Source organism: Culex quinquefasciatus, chromosome 2 (assembly GCF_015732765.1).
Source record: "Culex quinquefasciatus strain JHB chromosome 2, VPISU_Cqui_1.0_pri_paternal, whole genome shotgun sequence".
Taxonomy (NCBI): Eukaryota; Metazoa; Arthropoda; class Insecta; order Diptera; family Culicidae; genus Culex; species Culex quinquefasciatus.
Window position 1 is genome coordinate 12,612,072 of NC_051862.1, and position 27,118 is coordinate 12,639,189.

The window sequence follows — 27,118 nt, forward strand, 5'->3', positions numbered from 1 at the left end:
CGGGAAATTTTTTTTCGGGGAAGTGGCACTTTCGGGAAAATGATTTTCGGGGATGTAGAATTTTCGGGGAAATGATTTTCACGGATATGGGATTCGGGAAAGTGGGATTCGGGGATAAGGGGTCAAACCATGCAAAGTTTTTGCAGTGCTGAACAATATAATTGCAAAAAAGTTTCAAATATTTTTAAACAGGCCCAAATAGGCTAAATATGATAAGGGTCATTCTCCGCCAACTCACACAGCAGTTGCCCCGCCCCTCTTCGATTTGCTTGAAGCTTTGCTCTAAGGGGTTATTTTGGTTCCTGATCACGAATTCGAGGTCCTTTTTTCGATGCCATTTCCCGTTACTCAACTGTAAAAAATCATGAGACATGTCATTTTATGGGAAATTTAATGTACTTTTCGAATCTGAAATAACCCAGAAGGACAAAAAAGTTTTTTGAAAAAGTTATGATTTTGACCATTTTTGACCAGTTTTTCGAATTCGTATGCTTTTGAAAGTATTTTTCTGGAAAGTTCAGCTAATTTTGCATAAGAATGACCCCTTGGACGATTGTTGTGACTCGTGCATTGTGAGAATAAGATTTTTTTTTTTCAAAAAAATATATTTGTGGTGAGTGAGTGTATCCGGTTTGTGTTTTTTTTTTTCGGAAAATCCCCACATACAGGCAATGCACAAGCCACAACAATCGTCCAAGGGGTCATTCTTATACCAAATTAGCTGAACATTTCGAAAAAAATACTTTCAAAAGCACACGATTGAGTTTTTGGAGTTAAACATTCGAAAGACTGGTCAAAAATGGTCAAAATCATCACTTTTTCAAAAAACTTTTTTGTAAAGTTCTGATAATTCATGAAAAATATATGCAAACCCCTTATGTCTATATATCAAAATTTTTGTTTTTGTATGCTCTGCAATTTTGAAGAACATTTTTAAACTCTAAAATGAAAAAACACGTAATTTTAAAATGAAAAATTTTGTTCTAAATGAAAAAAATGACCCTTCTGGGTTATTTCAGATTCGAAAAGTACATTAAATTTTCAATAAAATGACATGTCTCACGATTTTTGACAGTTGAGTAACGGGAAATGGCAGCGATTTTAAATCTATTTTTTAACTTTTTTTGATGAAAAATACGTTTTTTGAGAATTTTGAGTACCGCATCAAATTGGGCGTCTAACTAAAGTCCTTTTGACACCAAATTTCTATCTCTTCACGGTTGCGAGCTACAGATCACTGAAAAACGTGTCTTAGTAAAAAACCAGAAAAATGAAAGGGGTCGTACCGCTCCACCGTCACGAAATATCGAAAAAAGGACGTCAGATTCGTGCTCAGGAGCCAAAATAACCCATTAGAGCAAAGTTTCAAGCAAATCGAAGATGGGTGGGGCAACTTTTTCCGATTTCGTGTGAGTTGGTGGAGAATTACCCATAACCAATGCAGAAAAACGCGTTTTAGATTGTTTGGAGTTGATTAGACTTCTATTTCCATTAAAATTTTCCAGTTTTATGAAAAAAAATTGCCCCCTGATTTTTCGAATAAATTTTAAAGGGGGGTTTTGCGTCAGAAACTTAGAAAAATATTTGCAAAAAAACACTGTTATTTTTTCTGATTGATTAATTTCACGAATGTTTTATATTTTAACATTGAATATCGGAAAATTAGTTGCTGAGATATCGACATTAGATAATAGTAGGTTGTTTGTGTGAGACTCACAGCAAAAAAAAGTTGAATTTTGGAATGTTAAAAATTTGGTTTGTTGAGAATTTTCTCAACCTTTTTTTTTTGAAGGTGGGAAAACATAAGCACTATTTAAAAAAAACATATCTGCGACTATTTTCAAAAAAGTTACCTAAAAATGGCTATAACTTGAAAATAGAGCAATTTTTCAAAATTTCAATAAAGTACTTTTTGATTGCAAATTCGATTTTACATCGAAAAATGAAGTTGAAATTTTTTTGCGAACAGTATTGATTCAAAATTTTATAACTCTTTCAAACATTTGTTGCATGCTCTGTAAATTTCTTAGAAGTTGGCATTTGATGTAGAACATATCAGAAAAAAAATTGCAAATCAAGTTTTAGTAACCAAAAGTGAAATTAAAAATCGCAAAAAAAATCATTTACAATTCATATTTTTTTTTCATAATTTACTTTTACGCCTCGGAATCAAACTTTAAAGAACAAACTTGGAAGGGAGCGTCCATAATCAAAGCCACTTCTTTTAAATATGAACCCAATTGGTTGAAATTATGATTTAGGCGAACATTTTATCATTGTTCCCCGTGACTCATTGATGACTACGCTACCCTATATGCTGATACTGTTTTCTTTTGGATTGAGATCTGTTCAGTTAGAAAACTTAATTCTAATAAAAACGAAATAATCTGTTTGAATTGCAAGCTATTTCAATGCAGGTAACAATACGTTTCAAAAAGACTGAAATCTCTATTCAAATTCTTTTGAATTTCAAAGGTTCTGGTTACACTGTAATTCCTCTCAAAAAGGAATCCGGAAAGCTCAATCCTCTAACAGTATTAAAAGCTCTCAGGTAACCGATTCCGTTGTGTATTTTGGGGGGTAATCAATGTTTGCGCTTCAAAGTAGGTACACCATCATTGAGCCACTCACCTTTGGAAATATTTTCATCAGTTTTCCATACTCGTTTCACACAAACACTCCATAAGTGCAACATACAACCCAGGCCCAACTGGTCAAATATTTACCCGAAAGCCCATTTTTCCTCGTTCGTCCAACGTTAGTTTTCCATCATCCGGAGCCCCATGTGCGGCAGTGGCCAGTTCCACTCACAAAAGGTGAAACCTCAATTTGGCCAGGACCGTTCCTCGTTTCGAGAGAGAGAGAGGATGCCCTTTTGTGGTGATCCCTCTTACATTTCCTATGCACACAACTCTCCTTCTGCTGGGAAAAAGGATACTCTGGAGTTGTGCACTGCAACCAACCCTATATGCAAGTGATTGCAACAGGCCTTTTCCTTACGGTGAATGCAACCGGAATGAATCCCAGACTGTGAGGGGTCTGTTTGTTTTTTCCCTGATGGAGTCTGGGGCAGCCAGCAGCAGATGCTCAAATCGTTGGAAAATCTTTCTGTTTGCCAAACGATATACCGCCCATTCCCACCTGTTGTAATGTGCCATGTGAGATTTCCAAGTGAAATTCGTACCCCATCAGTTTGGATCGTCTTCAGAGCAAAGCTTATCTCAAAGGTGACGGATTTTCGAAACGAGCGATAAATCTTGCCCGGGTGCGAAATAAATCTTCATTTCAATTAATTTTAAATCAGTACAATATTCCCTTCCCTGCTGCGCATTGGACCATACGAGGAGGAAAAGCTTTTTTTTTTTGGGTGTTCGTTTTTTGGTGACATGGATAACGGAGGATAAGGAGCCGGTGCCCACAGACGTGTGCTTACCGAGGTTATCATTTATTCATTGGAGAGCTGGAAATTGGAATTACTGGACTGTCTTGAGATTAAACTCTTGAAATAACATCAGAAATTAGCTCTAAAAAATACTTTATTGGATAATGGTAATTACAAATATCTTTTGTTTTTTTTTGAAATACACTTTTTTATCATTGGGTAAATGTACCAAAATATGGCTTTTAGATTTTTTATATCATTGAAATTATTGAAATGTTTTTATTTTGGCTGAGCTCAGTTAATATTAGACTGAAACTAAACAAAATTTGCTATATTTGCAGCAAGTTTTTCGTATTTCAAACATTTATTGTTGCAAATTTCAGCAAAATTACTAATAATTGTAATAGTTAATTATTCTTAATTATGCTTGATCATGCTTTTGATTGTCAAAAAACCTTTTTTAAGTGTTTTGATGATGTTTTATTAGTTGAATTTTTAGATTATATTATTAAAATTTGTTATAACCGTATTTGATTTGCTTGACAAAAATTCTACAAATTCTCATTGTTAGAGGTAATATCTAATTTTTCAACTCCCGATTTCTAGGAAAGTATTAGTTTCATTTTCAATGTTAAAAAATTGCAGCTTCATTAAATAAACTTGACTTTAACTGCTTTTAAAAAAAAATTGAGCCGTCATCTAATTTCACCCCTTTTTTGTCAAAAAATTTCTTCATTTTCAATGGCTGTGATTTTTTTTTTAAATATCATTAGGCCATTGCAAATATTTTTTGAAGTTTATGTCCCTCGGCTCTGGCCAAAGTCGAAAAAGGGGGAGGGGGCAGAAAAAAAATAAAAATTGAAATAACAAGCCTTAATTTCAATATTTAAATGGAAAAAGTTTTTCAAAATGCATAATACACCTGCCCAAATGTTTTGCAATTATTAGTTTCCAAAATATCTAAGTATTGATGAAAAAAAAAGTTTGTCCAAAAAAAACTTTTCGCGGTACTGTACATCGAAATTTCTCCAAAATTCGAAATATTTTCATTTGATCCCAAACATGGTTAATATAATTTTAAACCCAGGAAAATGCTTTTTAATTGTTTTCAGTCGATTATACCTATATTTTCATTAAAAAATAAATGATTTTTCGAGCCGATTTTGAGAGGGGGGTGGGGAGACATAAACTTTGAAAAATATTTGAAACGGCCTTAATCAACCATAAAAATGCATTTTCAGAAAAAATATACATGGAATATTAATAATAAAATTGCCAGCACATTTATTTTAAGTGAATTCCTAAAATTCGTGTAATAATTTTTAGGACAAAACTGTTTTAATTTTTGCTAGATTTTGTGATGGTACCAAATTTGGTTTCAAAGGTATAAGTTTTAGAAAAAAAATATTTTTTTATAAAAAAGGTTCACTCTTTTGCAAATTATAAAAAAAATAGTTGAAAATCCCGCAAAAAAATTATTAAAAGAAATTTATAACATACTGCATTTTTCTTTATATTGATTTTGTTGAATCCGATCAACTGCTTGTTGCGTCAAAGATTTTGAAAGTTTTATTTTTTGTTAAAAATAGGTATTTTTCAGTTTTAGTATCATAATCTTCTAATAAGCTCTCATTTTTTAATTCGCTTTTTTTTTGAAAATATTGGTTTCATTTCCAATTTGTACTTTTGTAAAAAATTCTACCCTTTTTTGTAACAATTACAGGTTAGCCCATTATTTAGAAACGTCCAAAATAACTGGTTTTAGCCCATTCAAAATTGTCTTCGTTTTTTTTTATTTTGAAATTAGTTTTAATAGAGAATGCATAAATTTCCCAAAAGTTTCCCTTTTCAAAATTGAAAATTGTACTTTAAAAGGCTATTTTTGATATATGCCCGATTATTTGAATTGTTTGTCGGGTTGCTTTTCATTCATGAAATGTTTACAAACTGCAACAAACTAAATTATTTTTGAAAAAAAAAATCACCTTAAAGAATTTTAAGATGATTTTTTTTTCAAAGGGAATTAAGTTTGTTGCAATTAAAAAAAAATAATAAAAATCTGTAGTTTTATCTTCGATAGCATATTTGAATTAAAATCTAAAATAATATTAGATATTTAGTTTGACAATATTTTGTAGGTTTTTTTTTCCAAAAAATCATATCTCCGGTACCCGGGCAGACGGTAATAACAAAATTCATTCCATTTCAATAACAAATACTGTTAAAATAATAGAAAATGTTATGGAATCTTCTTGAAAAATCCATGTTTGCATAGGAGTTTAATAACAGCGAAGCGAAGCGAAGTTTATGTTATCATAACAAAATTTGTTATTGGTCTGATATTGGATGAAAGCCAAAACAACTTTCGAATAACATTTTTTGTCATGGAAGAATACCTCCAACTGTTATTGGGACGATTGGATTAGTTGTTCAAATAACAAAAAAATAATAACAAAGATTTGTTCGAAGAATAACTTAAAAATGTTATTTGTTTGTTATAACAAATAACAAATTTTGTTATAAATAGCATAAAATGTTATTGGCCTTGTATTTTCAAATACTATAAAAAGTTATTTCCAAGTTATTTCCGTCTGCTCGGGTACCCTATTTTGCACAATCCCGAACTCTTGCACAAAAGATGCCAGTTTTAGCCTCTTGAATGTGAAGCCGTCAATATTTTTTAAAGCAAAATGGATGATTGATGAATGCTCTGTGTGTAGTTCACTTTTACGAATTTTTCTACCATAAAAAATCAGCGTACTATGCCATAATTATGCCAGTTTTACCCTTCTTGAAGGTCATGAAGTTATTTTGATCTAAATCAAATGTGTCTCAAAAGATATATGATTTTGTGAAGCAATCATTGACTTCTTGGTTAACAATATTTGATTAATGATGATTTTTATTACTTTACAAGGAATTATCCTCGTCCAAAAAGTATCAACACGTGCAGGATACAATTCTAAACAACATGTTGATGAAATTTCGTGAAAATATTGTTAATAACGCTAAATTCTTGCTTACTTTTTCAAAAAGTCCTATGTACATAGAAAATCCATGGCGCATTGGTGGTTTTGATAAAGTAATTTAAAATTGGTATCGTCTACAAAAAAATATGGCAATCCCGGGCAGACGGTAATAACAAAATTCATGCCATTTCAAAACCAAATACTGTTAAAATAACAAAAAGTATTATGGATTTTTTTTGCAAAATCCATTTTTGCATAAGAGTTTAATAACATTTTATGTTATCATAACAAAATTTGTTATTGGTCGGATATTGATTGAAAGCAAAAACAACTTAGGAATAACATTTTTTGTTATGGAAAAATAACTGCAACTGTTATTGGAATGACCGGATTAGTTGTTAAAATAACAAAAAAGAATAACAAAGATTTGTTCGAAGAATAACTCAAAATGTTATTAGTCTGTTATCACAATAACAAAAAATTCATAACGTCGAATAACAAATCTTGTTATAAATAATATAAAACGTTATTGGGCTAGTATTTTCAAATATCAAAAAATGTTATTGCCACGTTATTTCCGTCTGCTCGGGATAATAGAAGTCGTCAAATACAAAAATACGGATTTTGGCATTTCATTTTCAATAATAAAAAGTTAAATAAAATATCGGGTGATTGCTTTGTGTGTACCTAAAACATTGCCGAAGATACCAAATTGATCAGAAAATCCGTTCTCATGCTCATTTTCTCAAAAAGGGCTTCTTGGGGCATAGGGAATACAAGTACAAAATTCCATCTTCATAAAAAATACAAAAAATGAAAGCTAAAAAATTACTACGGTAAAAACACCAAAATCATAATGCATGATGATTCCTGGCTGATCACCGAATCTCACACTTCATCAAATTCCTCACAACAAATCATCCAACTTCGTCAACGAACTTTCCAGTCGGTGAGAAAGTACATTTTCTGATGACACAAAATGCATCATGGTGAGTGCAATTTCCACATTCTAACGAGGAAAATCTCGCAAAAAAAATATATATACAGTGTAGGTAGGGGAACTATACCCTTTTCAGCCTATTTCTATTATCGGCCTATCAGCACTTTGATCATGAATTACAGCTTTCATAAAGTGTTTTTGATTGTTCCAAAGTAATAAATAGCTCAAATAAAAGTGAGCAAGCAACTTTCCAGTGTTGATACATCTGAAAATGTTGATTTAATAGCGGAAAACGGCAAATTGATGATAATTGGTCGAACAGCTTAGAGTGATTAAAATGGGTATATTTCCCCTACTCCTCTTTACAGCATTTTGTTCCTCGAGGAATAAACAAGCATTACGTACCTCTAGCCGAGCTTCCTTCGCGCTACGTGTCGTGTCGAGGAAGCCAAATTGGATCCTTTTCGCTGTCGTCTACTCGGGTAACACGAAAGGACGAATGATCCGTCGTTGATGCGCTGAAAATTGAAGCTGGTTTGCTGGTGTGTGGTGTGGATTTACGTCGTTATTCGAATAACTCAATTGTTTCACTGCATCAACCGGGGGGTTTTTTTTGGTGATGTGTGAAGTGGGTTGATTTTCTGGTGGAATAAATTGGATGATTTGAATGGTTTCGTTATTTGGATTCGATTAAAGCATAGCTGCATACTATCAATCAAGTTTGCTGATAAAATCTGCTTCTATCAGTGAGTTGCAACATGTGACACGAGCAGGAAGAAGGATTCTCAATTTTTAACTGGCTGTGATGTTGTTAGCCTTGCTGATGTGTGCGTTTGCATGCCAGTCAGTGTTCCTTTCCTTAGTGTTCTGAGATAGCACATATCACAGCATCATACTAGGTGATTAAATATTCACAAGAGACGCTGGTATTACTACGTTGAGAACATTTGTTTGCAACTCTGCAGCGTTATTGGAACATGAAACAGACGCATTGTCGCCCGTTCATAATTTATGGTTTGAATTGAAATCCTGCAGTGCCGAAGAAGTATATGGTTAAAGGTGATGCATGAAATACAGAATATGATGGAACCGAAAAAAGGAAACTATGGAATTCTGGGATCAATGGTTGATGATGACTGAAATATGAAGTATATTGCCTCAAATTTTCAAAATTTTCTTTCTAAAGTCATTAAGTCAGACCTGAATGACTATTTCATGGAATTTTAAAGAAAACAGGAATAATTAGGTTTTCTTGTAATGTCTCAGTATTCACCCAATTTTGGAATTCTGATTGCAACTTTTCACTCGGCTTTCAAGCTGAAATACGTAATTGGTGTCAACGTCGTAACGTCGTAACACTTTCTTACGAGGACAAGTCTAGAGTTTTTTTAATAGGTTCTAATAGTTTATAGGTCCTTTTCGAAAAAAAAACTCTAGAATTGTTTTACCGGTAGTTTAAGCCTGACCTGAAATATAAAACCAATTTCCCAACCATAACCGAAGAAATTTCCAAACTACTCTGCACATTTCAAAAGGGGGCTTTTGGATGATCTACCCTGACGACGCCTGTAATCATTCCCAGGAACACGCCTTTTCTGGCTCCGCAAGTTTGCTCTAAATTTTTACAATCTTCAGATAAATGCGAGCTGGCTGCTGCTGCTGCTGTATGCAAAACAGATGCTTTTTTACTACGCTTCTTGCCACGAGGGGCTTCAAGTTCAGAGACCCCTCCTCTCAAGTTCTCTTTTCTTGGCTTTGCAGGACTTTCTAGTTTTTTGAAGCTGGGGGGGAGGGAGGTAAAATGCTATCGCATTAGCATATGGCCTAGAAATTTTATGACTGGTTCAGCCCAGAATGGCTTCGGTTTATGTGCCAAAGTGGCTTTTCCAGGAGAGTAAGTAGTGTGTGGCATTGCACAAACCCACACACACTGCTGTTTTGTATTCCAGTTTTGTCTTCGTACTGCTGTCCCCGAATATCGAAATAATAATTTTCTCCCAGAAGCGAACTAATCAAAAATAATCAAACAACGTCAATTTGGCAGCCCCGGAATGGGGCCTTCGTAAGTCACCCAAGTCACGATTTTTTGGCGCAGTCATTTTGGTAACAAGCAGGCAGCCAGCAGCTTCCGGGAGGAGGAAAACTTTGGGCACCACTCTAAAGCCTGTGACGTGGCGGTGGTGGTACAAAGCTTTTCCAGTGCCTTGTGTAGTATGTAAAGTAGAGCCACACTGACGATGGCAGCTTGGGCTGCGCCTGGAAGCTAGGCAACAACAATGACGGTCTAAGCCATTCTTTGACAGGGTGGCACCTAATTTCAAAGCAAAAATTCTATTTGAAATTCGTTGAAAAAAAAATCTATTATGTCTAATAATAAAAAAATCCTTTAAAATAGTGAAGAAATGAGTTGACTTCATGTCACCACCCTGTCCCAACCGTCTTCTGCAGCAGCAGGCAGAGCTAAACTAGGAGGAAAATTGTCACAGCCGGAAGCGCTTTTCTCGAAAAGAGAGGAAAATTTGTACGAACGAATATACGTGTGCCACTACCACACATGGCAATTTTTGGAGGAGGAGAAGCGAAAAAGAAAACCCCGAGCAAAGCCAATGTCACCCCCAAACATTGTGCCCGGGCTTCGGGCTGACTTTGGTGGGTGGCATTATTTTACATTAATAAAGCAAGGATTTGCAAAAAGGAAGAAAATTACACGTTATGTGTGGTACAGGAGCGGGGCCGTTTGGCCGAGCTTTCCGTTTGCGAATGAAAATGGAAACCGGTGGTGGTGTTGTACATGAAGGATCAAGGTCGTCAGGCTTTAAGCGCAAAATGGTTTCCGGTGATTACCGCGGCAAATGAAATGGAACCATTACGAGGATGAGGTTCTGGTGGGAGGAACATCTCCTTAAATAGAACAATGTGATCTTTTATTTAGGTAAACAATCTCAAAAATTGTATTTAAACAAAAGAGATTTCGTAAATTCAGGGGCTTAGGCCAGCATATTTTTTAATTTGTTTGAATTTATTTGTTAATGCATATTGCTTGATGGTCTATTTCTTTGTTTTATAATTTCTGTGAGTTTACTCATTTAACTGTGAACAGTTCTTAAGAAAATAATTGGGATAAAAAAAAAATCAATAATTCCTTCAAACCTGACAAAATCATAAAGAAAAAATTTGTTTTTTAAAAAAATAACTTTTGAAAACAGATCAAACCATGAGCAACTCCCTACGAAATCGACCGATTTCGACAATTCTTATTTTTTGTATTTTATTATTTGGTTCAAACTTTGTGGGGGTCTTCCCTATGACTAAATAAGCTATTTTGTGTCATTGGTTCACCCATACAAGTCTCCATACAATTTTTGCTGCTGTTCATACATAAATGGTACGTACATATTCAAACAGCTGTAACTTTTGAGTGAATTATATGTTCAATTTGGTGTCTTCGGCAAAGTTGTAGGTATTGTTGAGGACTTCTGAGAAAAAATAGGAACTTTTTCACAAAAACTCAATTTCTCAAAATACGTACAAGACTTTTTAGCCATAGAGAATCATGGTCAAAAATCTGCCGTCAAGTTATGTTTTTTTTTTTGAAAAAAGAAAGTGATTTATGGAAAAATCGAAATTTCGTTCCAAAATAAATTTGACATAATTTAAAATTGAATTTACAATCAAAAAGTACTTTACAATTTTTTTGATAAATTGATCCATTTTTAAAGTGTAGCCACTGAAAAATTGATTTTGGTGAAATATTTGCAGTTTATCGATTTTCAAAAATAGTGACCATGAGTGACCATTTCTAAAAATATTGAAACACGAAAATTGAAGTTTTCTAAGTCTCATCCAAACAACTCACTATATTTTAATGTCGATATATCAGCAACTAATTGTCCGATTTTCAATGTTAAAACATGAATTATACGTGAATTTTTCTGATCTTTTTGAAAAAAATATTTTAATTTTTTTTAATCAAGACTAACGTTTTAAAAAGGCCAAACATTGAATATTACGCTCATTTAAAATGTTAGTCTTGATTTTTTTTTCAAAATATTTTTTTCGAAAAGATCGGAAAATTTTACGTATGTTTCATGTTTTAACATTGAAAATCGGACCATTAGTTACTGAGATATCGACATTAGAAAAATGGTGGATTGTTTTGGTGAGACTTAGGAAACTTTAATTTTTGTGTTTCTTTTTCTTAAAGCGACTGGATCTCGGCAACCAGAGGTCCAATCTTCAATGTCTCTTAGACAATTTTATAGTAAATTTTCTGGAAATCGAAAAACGGCAAATATTTCGCTGAAATCAAACTTTCGGTGGCTATATCTTGAAAACAGAGCCATTTATCCAAAAATCTGTAAAGTACTTTTCGATTGCAAATTCAATATTGCATGAAAAATTATGGTATTTTTTTGGCGCAAAATTTCTATTTTTCTAAAAATCACTGTTTTTTCAAAAAATCATAACTTGGTGGCAGATTTTATAACCAAGTTGCGAATTTTTGTGCCCTACACATCAAAAAATCTCGAAAATAAAAAAAAAACGTATTGTGGGAAATTGAGTTTTTGTGAAAAAAATTTATCATAAAAAAATCGGCAAAAATAGTCCTCAACATTACCTACAACTTTGCAGAAGACTCCAAATTGATCAGAAACTTCACTAAAAAGTTACAGCTGTTTGAATATTTACGAACCATTTTTGTATGGTCAGCAGCCAAAATTGTATGGTGAACCAACACAGCAAAAAATCCGACGATAAAATCGCATGCAAAAGCATGCACATCACCTTCGTCAAAATAAACACTTAATATTACACACTGCATGTACCATTTTGGCAAACACAAAAATAAATTGCAACCGACGGGACTCAAACCCAGCGCCAACAGTGAGGAATGGCGCCCTAGCCCACTCGGCCATCAGACCGATGTAAAGTGAGAAGGATAAACGCATATATCAGCTTGACATTTCGGTCAAGTAGGTTTCCCATACTGATGGGCTACATATTTCAGAGTGTAAAATCACATAAAATTGCATAAAATAATAAAATATTTATTTTACACCCAGGCCTTTTACACGCAGCTGGATTACTACTTTTTTAGCTGTGAATGACACAAAAATGCGTATTTGCTAAGTTTGAGCCAAATCAATAAATACAGATAAAATCCATTTCCGGTTTTGGTAGAGAATTGCTCCCATGGTAAACTTAGTTTAACAAATCGATTTTATGCTAACTGTATTGAAATCTCTGGAAGCTTAGTACAAGAGTGTTCATGGTTCAGAGGCATCGAATTATTGATTGAATTTGTTGTTTTTGAGGTCTTTTCAATAAAAAAATATAATCATTCGTTTAAAATATTGTTTTTTGTAACCAGGGGTCCGGATTTTCGGCTTAAAGATCAAATGTGTCTTTGTTGCTGTGTTATCAACAAAATTACAAAAGTTGTGGGATAAAATTTATTTCAAGCAGTTTATTAAATGGTCAAAACAAAGCCCATGGCAGGCTACTTCGAATCAACTTATTTTAGGTGACATAGCGCAATCAGCCTCACTGAGCCATTCGCTGTACTACTCGATTGGAATGAGACAGAGAGAGAAAGAGAGAGAGAGAGAGAAAGAGAGAGAGAGAGAGAGAGATCCATTGTTTTGCCTTCCTCACCATACTGAGGAAAGGCTATGAACTTCTTAAATAGGCCTCGTAGACCCACCTTCACGTATACCTATCGACTCAGAATCAAATTCTGAGCAAATGTCTGTGTGTGTGGATGGACTTAGATTTTTTTTCTCACTCACTTTTCTCGAAACTGGCTTGACCGTTTTTGTCCGGATCTGTGTTTTTAGATCCGTCTACAGGTCCCATAGGTCATATTTTCATACCATTATGCTTAGTAAAGTACTTCAAAAGTTATGCTAAAAAAACGATTTTGACTGAAATTCTCAAGATTGTAAAAAGGGTGGTTTTCGTTAGAAAGGCCGTAATGCTATACATTTTAGAAAGGTATTTGAAAGACCTTTCCAACGAGTCCAAAACACTAAAGATCTGATAACCCTATAAAAAGTTATTAGCACTTAAGTTTTATTTATACACTTTTTGGAGGCCAGAGCTCAGATATTTTGATGAAAACGTTGTCCAAATATATCATATAAAACACTGAAAAACACCGCCCTTTTGTGTCTATTTTGGATAGCACCCCCAAGGAGGAAGGCACCAGCCACCTAAGGGTGGATTAAGTAACGTTTTTAAATAATGGTTTGAATTAGGATGATTTTTTCCTGAAAAGTGTACAATATATTTTTTTTACAAAATAATTTGAGTTCTTGCTTTTTTGCGCAAACATTAGCAGTTTTTTTTAATAGAATACGATATCATAAAAAATAATTTTTTGAAAGGTTTGCATTCTATGTTACAAGCATTTATTTTTCATTCATACGTTGCATTATTTGCTGAAATATAAATTTAAAACTTTTGATTGTTTTTTAACAGCTTAAAAAAGAAAAAAAAGTTTTACTCTTTTAGGACAAAATTTAAGCAAAAAATCATTTTTTTTTTCAAATATTAATTTAAATAACATTAAAGTTCAATTTCCCAACAATCACCCCTTCCAAAGACACACCATTACGTAACTCAACATTGACCTAGAAAATCGAACAGATCCGTTTCCCCCTAAAGCAAATGCATGTGTTACAGTTTGCTCCACAAAGTGTGTAATCCTTACAAAGAGTGGACCGGAGAAAAAAGGAAAACTCCAACCAAATACGGTTCGAATTTCCGCTCTTTGACTTCCGACACACATCACACCACCAGCAACCCAGCTTTGGTTGAAAATCCACAAAAGCGTCCTCGTTGGTCATCCCGAAGAAGTCCTCCTTCTCCTTCTGAGCGATTTATTTCCTTCTTTGCAAAAAAAGGGTTCTTCGAGGAAGAAAAGTGTAGCAAACTTGAGCGATTCACACTTGGATTCGCTTTTGTCGTCGAAAATGTGGTGGGAAATTCCTGCATTTTCCACACCGATTGTTCATCGCTCTCCCGGTTCAGTCTTTGAACTTGGAAAGTTGGAACGTTTCATGGTTAAGTGATGCCTCGCCACCAGAGGGGGAGAGTGCGATGCGATCATTTACCGAGATATTGAGGTTTGGGAAATTGGGGGAGGGGGAGATGGCGATTGCAAAAAGTTTGCCGATTGAAATTCAATCGACTGGCTTAAATCTGCTGTTTGGAAGTAGAGTGTGAAGGAGTTTTGATTCTTTTTTTTTGCGTTGCTGGTGGGTTAAATTGGGGAGCTTTAGAATTTAATTTGGAATAATTAAATTTTCAATTTAAATTGTATGGACAAAAAAGTCGCCGCAAAATCATATGCGTTGTCGTAATTGCATGACAAAGAATTTAATCTCTGTGTACATTTTCCACTGAATTGATTCCATCTATGATGCATAAAAAAGCTCAAATCCTTTGATCAATTTCCCGGTAAGCTACTTTTCTCGATTTTCAGCGAAACATCTTCACTGCTCAACCTCCCCTCCTTCCATCATGCCAGGAAGACTTTATAATATGACCCTCAATGAAAACATGCCCACATGTGTGTTTGAGTAACCGATTTTCCGCTTGAAAGATGGCTGAAAGCTCCGAGCCGAGGCCTTGAGTTAGCAGGATTCCTTTAGTTGATTTTTCTACTCAATCGGTCCTGCCAGGGGATGCAAAAAAGGAAGAAATAGTGATGATACCAGCAGTATTGCGAGAAGGTCTTGCGATGTCTTGCAAAGTGGTGAGGGGGATGGAAATGGGAACAAGTGCTTAGCAACTGCAACAATGGTATAGATTTGAGCAGGGGAATGTGGGGTTCTTGAAAACACAACATATGAGACGATGTAGACTTTCTTATCTTTAAATTTATGTATTGAAGTCACAAAATAAAGACAAGAAAGATCCAAACACATTTTTTATTATTGTGAACTCGACTGTGATTGTGAGTTTATCATTTATCACTACATCACGCGAAAATCTCCCAAAACTGAAACAGAATCTTCCAGCAATAATCCTGAGCGTTCCGCTTTACCTGAGCTCACCCTACCTTGACAGGATTTAATCTATCACACACACTCTCACAAACACACACACCCATCATCCTCCTATCAAGATCCTTGCTTTGATCCACTACCGTAACTGGCTTTACATTTCCTGTGCCAAGACGACGACGAAGGCTTAAAAACGCTCCTCCTCGAACGGAAACTACCTTTGGAGAGTGCGGTCTCCGATGGTCCTGCCTTCGATTCTGCCTGCATAATACAGAAGGGGTTGGTCCCTTTTCAAGCAACCTTTTCTTCTTCTTCTTCTATCTCCTCAAAGGCGAAAGGTATAGATTTCCAGCAGCTGCCAAAGTGACCTTCTTCACACCGAACCGTCAGCACTCGGTGGAAATCCTTGGGAAATCCCACAACCCCATCCTCAGTCAGCCGCCCGAGGCTGGCATACATTAAAATTTTTGCCCGAGAAAGGATTATGATGGTTGTGTCATTTTTACCAACTTGACAAATATGGATGAGTTAGGTATTATCCCTTTCTAGCTGCCTCCCCCGCCACGTCACGTCACTCTGCCAACCGATCCACTTCCTTCGGGGGGTTTGGGAAGGGCAGGGTTGCCAGGTTTGTGATGTTTTAAGAAATAAGGCAACTGATAAACCAATGTTATACATTATAATGATAAATAGCAAGAAATCTTTTCGCCAGGATGACCCAAACAAAAACAAAAAAAAAAAACCAAAACCAAAACCAAAACCAAAACCAAAACCAAAACCAAAACCAAAACCAAAACCAAAACCAAAACCAAAACCAAAACCAAAACCAAAACCAAAACCAAAACCAAAACCAAAACCAAAACCAAAACCAAAACCAAAACCAAAACCAAAACCAAAACCAAAACCAAAACCAAAAACACAAAAAACAATTCCATACTATTCAGTCCACCTGGCAACCTTTGCGTAGCTCCGAAAACCACCCGTCAAAATAAGCCGGATCTATTCCGCATCGGTTAAGGAAGCTGGAAACAATGATGATGATGATGGTTTTCCCGCCCTGCAGGGATGGAAGAAGTCCCTGTCTCCAGGGGGGAGAGAGAGAGAGAACGCAAATATGGGAGCATTTAGGCTAAACAAACTCGAGATTGATGCATCAAAGAATTGGAGCTTGGTTGGTGGTTGGTCGGGATTTGTGGTGAGACTCCTTGAACATGTTTCGGGGTAGAGCGGGAAAGGACATTCTCCGAAGAGACGAAATAATCCTTTTTCTCGTTTCGGATGATTTTTCTGGGGGTAAAAGATACGTAGACATCGTAAAAGCTTGTGTGTGGACGAGGGTTGTGCATATTTTGTGTCACAGCATGGTTCGTTTTCCCTCCGAAATATTTTTGCATATAAATATAAAATTATTGTTTTTCGGTTGGCGTCCTGGACCTCGACACAGAAAAAAGAGAAGTATTTCTCGAACCCTGGGACCCGTTCCAGGAGCACACGTTCGAATAACGAGGAGTAATTGTTATGTTCACACTGCAGTAGAAGTCCACCTGGTGCTGACTTTCAGTGTGTTTTAACATCCGAATAACATGCTTTTATTTCAATTATGGTGTGAAATGGAAAAGCACAGAGTGGAGGAAAAAAGCAGCTGGAAAACCAACCATCATCGTGTCTGGGTGCCATTTTGTGGACTGGGAATGGACGAGGAATATCGTAACACCTCATTATCCTTCGACGTGGACGTAAGGATTGTGGCCAGGTTGGAAAATGAACTGCAAAGAGGTTTATCGTAGCGGTTTGGTTTGCACTAAATGGAAATTTTTTTCGTACTAGATTGTTATTATATCTTTAAAATATTTTCGAGGTTTTTTTTCTCACAAAATGATTGACTGAAGCACTAGAATTTCTCAATTTTCTGCAAACTCATTACTGCTTGGAATGCCTTCGCTTTTTCTCCACTCCCTAACTTATATTTAACGCATCAACAAAACACTGACATTGCACCAGAAAAAAAAGAGCAGCAGTTTGTTGTAAAATACGGTGAAATGCGAGTGTTTCTTTTCGTGGAATGCAGTTACAACAGTTTGCAGCATTTTTTCACCGTCACACACACACACACAAACAAACGAAACTTTTGCCCCACACACATCTCACGTTTGGGAAAACGCAAAAGTAATGAAAAGAAAAGTCACGGCGGGAAAACGAGGACGAGGACGAGGGGAAATGCACTTCTTGTACGTCGCTGCGTTGTGCAGCTCTCAGACGATGATGCAACGACGAGGACCGACATTCGCGTATAACTTTGCTAACAAATTGCATTCGCGCTTTTGTTCAGAGAGAAAAGCATTTGGTAGGGTGTGTGGAAAATTGTGAGCAGGAAAATCATCGAAATGAATAACTTTTGTCAATTGATCATTGAAAAGAATCGTTTTCAAATAAATGTATTATAGTTTTTGATACATTCACTTGAAATCTCTTTCGAAAACAATTTGTAGTAATATTTTTTTCATAAGTTTAAAAACTTCACGCACGGAAAAAAACAATTCTCGAAATCGTGAATTAAATTCACGAATGCGACAACCACGAAGGAATACATGCACGTTTATAGTCATTGGAAACAAGAACTTTTAAAATTTATGAAATTTAATGTTTGGAAGTTTTAAGACTTGTTTTATGTAACTTTGTCAATGTTTTTTAAAATGTCATTATTGGTGGGGTTAACTTTGGCTTAAATTTTCTATATTTTAAGCAAAAATATGTATGCATTAATCTTTGTAATGTCGCTTTATACGCTAACTAATTGACACTTTGGCCACACTTTGGCCAGTTAAACAAAAATCACAAATAAAAAATGTATTTTCGAATTGATTTATTATGATAAAAAGTGACCAAAGCAAAATATCCACATTGGTTATATGGAGAGGCGAAAATTTTCTCTCTGGATTCCAATCGAACAAAAAGACCTTGGAAATATATGGAAGGAACCTGTTCGAAATATTATGAATTTAAAAATGGGATTTTTGAACGCTTTCAACTTTTACTTTTTACTTTAATCATTAACAAATAAAATCACAAATGTTTTAATGTTCGATTTTTTGTTTACCAGAAAGTTTTAAACAGATTCCAACCTTATATTTTCAACGCACCTTGGAACCCTGTTTTGACAGCTCGATTGGACCCAGGGAGTAACATTTCGTTTCTTCATACATGCTCTCAACTTTTTTTTTCGTATAACTGATTTTTTAAGTCCAAAAATTAAAAACCTACAACTTTGGCGAAAATAAATATATGTGGTTAATTCTCAGCCAACTCACACAGCAGTTGCCCAAACCCCTCTATGATTTGCTTGAAACTTTGTCCTTAGGAGTAACTTTTGTCCTTGATCACGAATCCGAGGCTCGTTTTTTGATATCTTGTGAAGAAGGGGCGATAAGACCCCTTCAATTTTTGAACATGCGAAAAAGAGGTGTTTTTCAATCATATGCAGTCTGGAACGATGAGGAGATGGAAATTTGTTGTCAAAGGAACTTTAAGGTTAAAATTAGACGCCCGATTTGATGGCGTACTCAAAATTCCAAAAAAACGTATTTTTCCTTGTAACCCTGTAATTTTCCGTTATTCAACTGAAAAGTTTATTTGAAACATTCATTTTATGGAAAATTTCAAGTACTTTTCGAATCTACATTAATTTTGAAGAGTATTTGTTTCATTTAAAACAAATTTTCCATTTTAAAGTTTTGTGTTTTTTTTTCAAACTTTGTAGGGTTAGTACAACTTTGTAGAACATTATTACACTTTAAAAAATAACCCTAAATTGTAAGAAAAAACACGAAATTTTAAAATGAAAAATTTTGTTCTATGTGAAAAAATGACTCTTCTGGGTCAATAAAGATTCGAAAAATTCATTAAATTTCCCTTAAACTGACATGTTCCATAAATTTTTACAGTTGAGTAACGGAAAATGGCAGAGTTTTAATAACTTTTTAGTGTTTTTTTGCGATAAAAAAACGTTTTTTTCGGAATTTTGAGTACGCCATCAAATTGGGCGTCCAATTTTACTTTAAAGTTCCTTTGACAACAAATTTCTATCTCATCACCGTTTCAAGCTGCAAACTATTGGAAAAACCTCTTTTTTCGCATGTTTCAAAATTGAAGGGGCTTCGGATTCGTGATTAGAGACATGAGTTAACCCATGGGGCATAGTTTCAATCAAATCGAAGAGGGGTCGGGGCTACTTTTCCCGATTTCGTGTACAGCTTATGTACATATATGGTAATTCTCTATAATACCCTATAGGGAATGCATGGACAAAGTTTCATCAAAATTATAAATCTCAAAAAAATGCAACAAACGTAGATAAATACTAAATGTGTTTTTTTTGCTTGATTTATGAACCAAATTGAAAAATTTTCGGGGTTGTTTTGAAAATAAATATTTTTCCATTAAGGCTCTGGAAGCCATCATTCCAGATCGGCCATTCGGCGGCCATGTTTGTTTTAGAAAAACATTCAAATCTTTATTCAGAATTTATTAATCAAAAAATGGTTTTCTTTGTATTGTTTGTAGAAGCATTTTACATATGGTGATTATTTTTTCATTTCAATTTACTATTTCTGGACCCTGATTTCAAAAACCACCTTCTACGACCTTAAGAATATTTAAAATTAAAGAAAAAAATCTTCTAATTCAATGATGTTTATTTGTATTGACATTACTGATCCATAACTGAAAATCTAACATTATTTACTGTTTTCGAAAAAGAAATAAATCTAAATTTGAAGTTAACGCACAACTATGTTCAAACTACCCTTTGCACGTTCACATGCATCTTCGCTGAAAATTCACGGGTTTCACACAGAAGTGCATCCTGCAAACAAACACACTGCACTTGATTGATGTATTACGTTTGCGTCGTTCGTTGGCTCGTTATGAGCTCTTTCTATCTTTTACAAATCAACTTTATTGGCATTCTTGGTGCGTGCTCTGAGCGAAAAGTGCTTTATTATTTGTAAGTGGGTTTTTGTTGTTTGGTATTTGGTTGGATTCTTCGTCTTTGTGGACAAACTTTTTTTTTCTCGAAGAAGTGAGAGCAAACGCTAGGGTTTTCCAACATTTCCTACACTAAATCAATCCCGCACTTTAATCCATCACCTCTCCCAGGTGGAAAAACGCGAATCTGACCACGACCTCGCAAAACTTCCCGCCCGGAAGTCGACGCAAGCTCAGCCCTTGAAAAATGATACCCCTGTGAAATAATTCTTAATTTATTTAATCTCTCTCTCTGTGTGTGCGAGCCAGCAGTCAGTGTCACCCAGCTAACCAAGCCAACAATCTGGGCAAGAACACGCGAAACGTGAGCCGTAACTCAAGGGGACATGACCCGGCCCGAAAAGGTGGCGGCAAAAAGGGATTATTTATTGCGATTTTGACCGCAATGGATTTTCCCCCTCTCGAGACCGGTGGGAATCGTGGGAAAACAGAAAGGTGACACTTTGTTTGAAGAGCAAAGTTTACACATTTTTCCAGCTGAGTTTGAGATTTCCACGGAAAATTTGAAGTTTTTGATTCAAAATGACAAAAACATATTTTTTTTCCAAAATTGAGCCAAAGAACTAGTACTGTTTTGAAATTTTAAAATAATTTGACATCCCGTGCTAACGTCATTGAAACTCCACGTGACGTAAGAAACAAAAAGGGTTTACAGCCTCACAGATGAGCTATTTCGCTCAACCCTTTTCCGGTTCCAACATCCGGCAGTTACTTCCGGTCATTTTTTTTTTTGGTTTTTTCCCCTCTTCCAACGGAAGAGTTATTTAACTAGGACCGAAATTAAAAGTTTAGAGGAAAAGGCTGCGAAGAACAACTGGATTGTGGTGACAATTACGAGTTAAAGACCGGAAACTGGAAGGATTTGCCTTTGAGGGGTTCTTTACCTGGATGAGAAGCGAGATGGTCGGGATTAATCGTTCGTGTTGTTTCGGAAGGTGGCTTTAAAAGAGAGCAGTTCTCTACGAAATCGGACTTTTTTTCTTAAATTTTAATTTTTGTATTTTTTAATCCGACTGAAACTTTTTGGTGCCTTCGGTATGCCCAAAGAAGCCATTTTGCATTATTAGTTTGTCCAAGTCCATATAATTTTCCATACAAATTTGGCAGCTTGTCATACAAAAATGATGTTTGAAAATTGAAAAATCTGTATCTTTTGAAGGAATTTTTTGATCGATTTGGTGTCTTCGGCAAAGTTGTAGGTATGGATATGGACTACACTGAAAAAAAATGATACACGGTTAAAAAAAATTTGGTGATTCTTTATTTAACTTTTTGTCACTAAAACTTTATTTGCAAAAAACACTATTTTTATTTTTTTTTTCTGATATGTTTTAGAGGACATCAAATGCCAACTTTTCAGAAATTTCCAGGTTGTGCAAAAAATCTTTTAGCGAGTTATAAACTTTTAAATCAATACTGATTTTTTCAAAAAATCGAAAAATTTTTCGATGTAAAATCAAATTTGCAATCAAAAGTCCAATCCAGTGAAATTTTGATAAAGTGCACCGTTTTCAAGTTAAATCAATTTTTAGGTGACTTTTTTTTAAAATAGTCGAAGTTTTTCATTTTTTAAAAATTATTGCACATGTTTTCCCACCTCTGAAAAAAATATTTTTGAAAAGCTGAGAAAATTATCTATATTTTGCATTTTTGAACTTTGTTGATACGACCCTTCGTTGCTGAGATATTGCCATGCAAAGGTTTAAAAACAGGAAATTTGATGTTTTCTAAGTTCCACCCAAACAACACACCATTTTCTAATGTCGATATCTCAGCAACTAATGGTCCGATTTTCAATGTAAAACTATGAAACATTCGTAAAATTTTCGGATCTTTTCGAAAAAATTATTTTCAAAATTTTTAAACCAAGACTAACATTTTAAAAGGGTGTAATATTGAATGTTTTTGTGATCAATTTTTCGATTTTTTGAAAAAATCAGTATTGATTCAAAAATTCATAACTCGCTTAAAGATTTTTTGCACAACCTGGAAATTTCTGAAAAGTTGGCAATTGTTGTCGTCTAAAACGTATCAAAAAAAAAAAAATAAATAAATAAAAATAGTGTTTTTTAAAAATCAAGTTTTAGTGACAAATAGTTAAATAAAAAATCACCAAATTTTTTTACCGTTTATCATTTATTCCAGTGTAGTCCATATCCATACCTACATCTTTGCCGAAGACACCAAATCGATCAAAAAATTCCTTCAAAAAATACAGATTTTTCAATTTTCATACATCATTTTTGTATGGCCAGCTGCCAAATTTTTATGGAAAATTAAATGGACAAACTAATGATAAAAAATGGCTTCTTTGGGCATACTGAAAGCACCAAAAAAGTTTCAGTCGGATTAAAAAAACCAAAAAAAAAAAATCGAATGACCGAAATCTGAGAGAACTGCTCAATAGCGAAATGTGGAGGTTTTTTATTTCAGAGTTTGGATTCGACTTTTCAAGTGAATTAAATATTTATTTTTCATTTTATTTCAATTTGAATTTTATTTTAAAATTTATTATTTTTTAAATTATTTTTTTTTAAATGACTGCACCCTTGAATCAATTTTTAACATTAAGTTTGTTTACTCAAACGATTACAATTTCAATTTAAAACATCAATCAATGATTGTTTTGACAATCATAAGTTTTCAAAATTTTTAAGTATCGACAAATGTTTTATTTTTATGCGAAAAACCGTTTTGCGGGCTGATTATTGTAATTTCATAAAAAGTTCAAAATATTTTTTAACAAGCCCAAATACGCCAAATATGATGTATGATGCAGAAAAGGCGTTTTAGATTGTTTAGAGTTGATTAAACTTCAATTTACATTGATATTTTCCGAATATTTTAAGCAGGTCTTTGAAAAAAGAAGATTGAGCATGGTTTTGAAAAAAAAAAATGTTTTTATTACTAATCTCAAAAGTTTTATTTTTGACGTTAAATCAGGAACAAAAATTGCCAAGATTGGTCTATTGACAAATGAAGGGTTAATTGAGACAATAAATTATTTAGCTTAAATTTAATCATTTTCAAGTCGTATCTTTGCATACTCAAAAGAGTCACTTTGTAACGCTCTGAACAGGTGACTAAATCTTGACCAGTTTTCTCCAACTTTTTTTAAAAATCTGTTCGTTAAATTTTTTATTCAGCCGAAATTAGGTTTTTAAATGTTTTGTTTTCAAACCTCAGACCCACCAAATTAATTGCCCTCACCTTTTTTTCTATTGCTTCGAACAATTACTTTTCCCCGATTGACGTCACCCCCGGGGGCGAACGACAACGACCATCAAGTTAGTAAACTTTCATTATCCCGTTCCGTCGCATCCCGGCGTCGTCGTCGTTGCAAATGTGTTTGTCCAGTGAATTAATTACCACACCGGGACAGCAACAGAGAGACAGAAAGAGAGTGATCCCTTTCCTTTTTCCCTTTTTTCCCGCCCCCATCATCCGCTGGGGAATGTTTACTTTTCTTCGTTTTACGGCATCACTGTCTGTCCGACAAAAAGAAAAAGGTAGGCAAGGGTCGCTCACTTTCACTCACACACCCACTTCACTTTTGGCGAGCATCACTTTTGTGGTGCACACAAACACACGAACTTCTCTGCTAAAACGGAAGGTCATTCAACAGGAGTTGTGAAAACAGTTGAACCTTGGTAGATGGACAGTTACACGGATAAAGGAAATCTTTCCTAAGGTTAGACATCAAGAAATAAAAGAATACTTTGTTTTATTTTTTGAAAAATAAATTAAGTAAAAGGTATTCAAGGTTCAAGGTATTCAAGCATGATCTTGATTTCAAAGGTACACCTTTAAATGAAAAATCCCTTGGAATTTAATAAATTACATAGTTTGATCATAAATATAAAATACTTGGACTAAGTGTACATTAGGGTGACTGTAAATACCCTCTGACTCGATTCCTTAGGGCAAAAATAGGTATGTGTCCTTCGACATAGTGGTAGGAAATTAAATTTCCTAGAAGAATCTCCCATATGGGTGATTTTGGGCGACACTTGCGCCACCTGCTCCCAAAATCCTGAAGCGATGTTTTTCCCGATCCATGTTTTCGATTTTTCCCATATAAACTTCAACGATAAAAAACGACCCCTAAACCTTAACCAATTTGGCTCAAAATAGGCACAGATACTTGTTTTTGCCTAAGGAATTGAATCAAAGGGTTTCCCTGATGTCGATTTTTTTTATTGTCACCCTATTGCACAGTGGTCCAGATCGCAAAATTAAGTGGAAAATGGATTTTCCGAAAATGGTGATGTTTTGGAGATTTAGTGTCTTGAGAAGAGTTGTTGTAAATAAAAAGGGACAACTTTTGGTTTGGATGAAAAGTAGGGTGGTTCGAGATTAGGGTCATTTTGAAAATTTAACTTTCCTGGAATATTTTTGGGATTTTTTTGTCTTCTAGAAAGTTGCTGTGCTTGCCAAAACTTTGTTGAAAGCATCAATATTTTGCCTCATAATCTACGCCTTCTACGACCAAATTTAGAGAAACCATCTGAGCAAAACTTAAAAAACAGTTTTTTTTAACGTGGCAATTCAGGGCTCAGTTATAGAGAAAAGTGATTCGGGGCTTTAAAAAACATTTTCATTTTTTGACAAGTAAATTTGGACGTAAGGGTCAAATGTTACAGCAATTTTAAGGTAAAAAAGATGCAAATTTAAAACTCAAATATCTCGAAAAGGCGCAAGCAAAATTTTAAGCGCCTGGTCGAAATTTGTCCAAATATTTGTTTTTTTTTCAAAATTATCATGTCTGGAGTTTTTTTTTTTGAAAAGGTCCAATAAACCAAATTTTTAGTTTTTGCTTTTTGGATGTTTTTTTAATACTCTTGACTCAAGGCGGTTTCAAAAACACAAAAAAAAAAGCAAGAACTGGATATTTGGTTTATTGGACATTTAAAAAAAAAAACCTCCAGATGTGAGCCCAACAAATTAGCAAAGATCAATTTTTTGACACTTTGGTTCAATTTTGAGGGCAGGGCCCTTAAGTCCAAATTGACTTGTCAAAAAATAAAAATGGTTATTTTTATAGACCCGAATATCACCTTTCTTTAAACCTAAACCAAAATTTCCACGTTAAAAAAAAACTGTTTTTAAGTTTTGCTCAGAGGGTTTTTTTTTTTAATTTGGTCGTAGACGGCGTAGAATAAGGAGATAAAATTTTAGTGTCTTCGACAAAGTAGCTTGAATTGGCAAGCCCAACAACTTTTTAGAAGACAAAAAAATCCCAAAAATAATTCAGAAAAGTTAGATTTTCAAAATCACCCTAATCGTTAACTGCCCTAATTTTCAGGGGGAACTCCTTTCAACTCTTCTCAAGACACCAAAGCTTAAAAATTTCAAAATTTGCGATCTGGACTACTGTGCATTGGTAAAAGTGATTTTTGGTGGAAAAAAGTGCCAAATTGCCGGGCTAAACCGTACCAAGAAGGTCCTTGCCAGAGGTGAGAACAAACGGTTCGAGATAATACTGATAATTGTAATTTATGGTTCAATCTAAGGTGCCGTCACGGACAGTGAAAAGAGTGTGAGAGAGAGAGGAGCAAGTTTCGTCCATTTGGATCGTTTGTTTGACCACGTGTCCCTTTTGTCGAAATGAAAAGGGACATGACGGTGACGGAGAAGGTGCTGTCCTGTGCGTGACTTTCAACCCCGGGGCTTAATTGTGATTTAATGATTTGGCAAGATGCAATTAATTTCGCTCTCAAGTCGGATAAAAATGCATTTTAATTTGAAGATTTTTATTGTTTGCTCCAAAATGCACGAACAAAAACTCTCTGACAAATTGAAAAAATTTCCCAACCCCCTAATTACATTGTTCAAACCAAAAGTATCAACTCGATGGTGCGAATCCATTAATCAATCGATTCAAATTGTAATTGACACCGACATGCTCTTAAATTACCCCACCACACCTGTGAAAAGGGGGGTTTTGTTGCTCCTGTCATACACATTTTCCGTGACTAATAATCTTAATTAGCGAACTGCGCAAACAAACACTATCGCACGTTTTACGTATCGCGGGATGCCACGCGGCGTACTTTGTGGTTGGTAATTGAGTAAATTTAATTACAGAGGTACAATGCGATGAACTTTGTGGAAAAAAGGTGTGGAACTGCAGTGAAATAATTTATTTGAATTCATTTTCAAATTGATTGATTGATATACTCTGCTTGAAAAGGGTTGTTCTGGTTTTTCACATTTCAGAATTTAGCAAAATATTTCTTTGGTAAATCAGTATGAAATGTATTGTAAAATTTCTAAAATGCTCTTCAATCAGGATCATCCAACAGAAGGTCAATTATGCAAATCAATGACCCCCCCCCCTACCCCCACTAAGCAGGCCAAAGCTCCTGGTCCAGCATATCGGGGAAGTAAATTTTAATTGCATCGTGTGCGCACTTAATGGGCTTGATATTTGAGCCCCAGAGAAGCCTGTACAAATTCCAACCAGCGCCAGTCATTGTGGGCATCTGTTTGCAGCCAATTGGGCCCGATTACTGTTAGTGGCAATCGCCGACGCAATAAAGTGGAGTTTTGGAGTGCTGCTGCTAGAGGAGAAGGCTATAATATCGATGATTTTGAACCATGTGTAACGGTGGAAGGCAGGCTGGTTCAAATGCAATGAAATTGTACGTGGAGTTTTTGTAAACTCAAATATTGATTACAAGATCGTTTTGAAAATTTCAATTCATGTTTTTAGTGCTCATGAGCCTTGTCTTCCTTCAGTTTTGCTTGTTTCAATATAATTAGTGTTGAAATA